At 36.7% G+C, this 2,500-nt stretch overlaps 1 pseudogene; it reads right to left on the bottom strand.

The window, feature by feature from the left end:
* Nucleotides 1-2,500, bottom strand: part of LOC137458325 (28S ribosomal RNA) — an 8,455-nt pseudogene that overhangs the window by 2,280 nt on the left and 3,675 nt on the right.

The raw sequence follows: 2,500 nt of genomic DNA, 5'->3' as shown, positions 1-2,500 counted from the left end.
CTTTGAAGCAGGTTTTTCCCATTCTGATAATTCCTCACTTCCTCCATATTCAATTACCATTATTGTCTGAGGATTGTATATTGATGGTATTTTATCTTTATCTCCTCCTGCTGATATCCACAATTTTTCATAATCTTTATCAATATTATTACTTTTAACCACAATCTTGACTATGTCATCTGATGAATTTGCCAATCTATGCAATCGTCTAGCTTGAATACTTGGGATTAACCCAGCCAATCGGGTTAATCCTAAACCGCCATCTTTTGAACTGGAATACAAGATGCCATCACAGGTACAAGGTGGGAGATGTAACCATTTTTTTACCCTATTTCGAATCATTAAATCCATTTCTTCCAAATTAGTAGATTTTACATTCGCCTGGTCTGCTAAGTAGATCAGTCTAGACACCGTGTATACTTTTAATATATCCAATTTTTGAAATGGTTTCAAAGGGGCTCTTTCTATACGATTGAGCCAAATTTCTAACTTTTTCTGTAATTCAGGCTTAGCTATCCCCACCCAAGGGTCAATTTGAAGGCCAAGATATTTCTCTGATTGGCCAGGGTGGATCATATTTAAAGGAGTACCACTTACAAGCCATGGAAAACAATCATTGATGGTATATGAATCTTTAGTTGGTTGTACAAGAAAACCATGGCATTTTTCACCTTGAGTTTTTAATCCAGTTAAATCACAAAATGCTTCCAAAATTTTAATATTCTTCTCCATTCCTTCGTGAGAGCTACTTAGCAACACCAGATCGTCTGCAAAAGCCAAAGTAGTTATTTTACCCTTCTCATATGAAAATCCCTCCCCACACTCTTCCAATTTGCATAACAAAGGATCAATACATAAATTAAATAGAATTGGTGACATGGGGTCGCCCTGTTTCACACCAGTTTTTATCCCTATTGCTTCCGTCTCCCCTTCCTTAGTTTTAATTGTAGTGTAAATGTTCTCATAAAAGTCCTTAATTAAACTTATTATATGATCGTCCAAACCCTTCTGTTTCAACACTTCTAAAATATGAGTATGACTTACAGAATCAAAAGCTTTAGCCAAATCAACAAAAACAACTCCAAGGGATTTCTTTTGATTTTTTGCACTCCTAATTAATAATTGTAGTAATTTTAAATTTTCCGCACATCCTGAAGATCTAATAAAACCTCTTTGTCTAGGATTAATAGGACACGCCTTTGCCAACCTCGCAGTTAAGATTCTAGAGTAGAGCCTCAGAATGATGGAACCAATAGTAATTGGCCGCCAGTTGTTAATGTCATTTTGGCGTTCGGGCGCTGATGACTTTGGTATTAAAATTGTTCGACATTCTCTCATCACATCCGGAATCTTACCAGTCAATAGCCACAAATTAAACAGTTCTTTAATCTCTTCACAATTTGGGTCCATTTTAAGTAAGGCCTTCAGGTTAATCCCATCAGGACCAGGTGCTGATTTCTTATTCATTTCCTTGATATTCTTACGGATCTCTTTCTCTGTAATCATTTCTTTAAAAGCCGAATTAATTGCCCGTCCTATAGATTGAAATGCTCCAAGTCCTTGAAATATGTTCTGAGACTCCCACCTAGATCTAAAGGTGTTACTAATTTCTTCCAAGGGAATGGTACATTGTGCAGAGTCTTTCTCGTCCAAAATGATGTTAGCCAGCTTTTCTCGATCTAGTCGAAAAAGGCGTTGAAAACGGAGAAATTCTCCACGCTTTTTAGCTCTTCTTTTCATCCATTCCTTCTTTGTTTTCTTTTGCTGCGGGTTGCATTGGCTCTTCTTTAGTGTTTTGCGCTCAACTATTTTGTCAAACAAATACAAATATTCGTCCTTTACTACTTCATTAAGTATTTTTAATGGGTCTTTTTCACCTTCTATTATTTCTTTATACGTGTTTTTAAGAATAGGCAGCTTCCCCGATACAATTTTTTCTCTAATAGTCTTTTTATAGTGGGTTAACAACTCCCCCTCCCCCGATGACGGGATCTCAATCTCCTCCTTTAATTTCTTAATTTCCTCTGGTGTTTTCTCTTCTTCCGGCATCAAAGTTCCTTTTAACTGTCTTCTTTTATCACTAATCTGTTTTGCTGTCTTAGTTGTCAATTTCTCAGCAATCAATTTGTTAATATTTCTCCTCCCTTCAAATTCTTGACATAGTTTTTGTAGAATTTCCGTCTCCTCTTCAGACCAAATTTGCTTATGTGCACCTCGTTTGGAGATCTCTTTAGGGTGAGACGCTTCAATTCTTTCCTTATTTCTCAAAATTGGGTGAACTAATCTTTTATGTTGTCCCAAGCCAATTTTTGTCTTAAACGACTTCTTACATTCTTCACAGGTAAACCCCTCTGTTTGGATAGCCTCTTGAACTCCTTTGCATTTCGGGATGTGGCATGAGATACTATGATGTTTCTCATTTGTCTTCCCACAACGGGAACATTGGAAAATGATCTTCTTTTTCCCATGGACTCTCTTTAGATGGTCAATCAAACTCGTC

The sequence above is a fragment of the Melanerpes formicivorus genome, unplaced genomic scaffold, assembly GCF_026170545.1.
Source record: "Melanerpes formicivorus ecotype bairdi unplaced genomic scaffold, bMelFor1.0.p_v2 SCAF_238, whole genome shotgun sequence".
Taxonomy (NCBI): domain Eukaryota; kingdom Metazoa; phylum Chordata; class Aves; order Piciformes; family Picidae; genus Melanerpes; species Melanerpes formicivorus.
The sequence above is the reverse complement of the archived record's forward strand: the minus strand, read 5'-3'. Positions and strand labels throughout refer to the sequence as shown.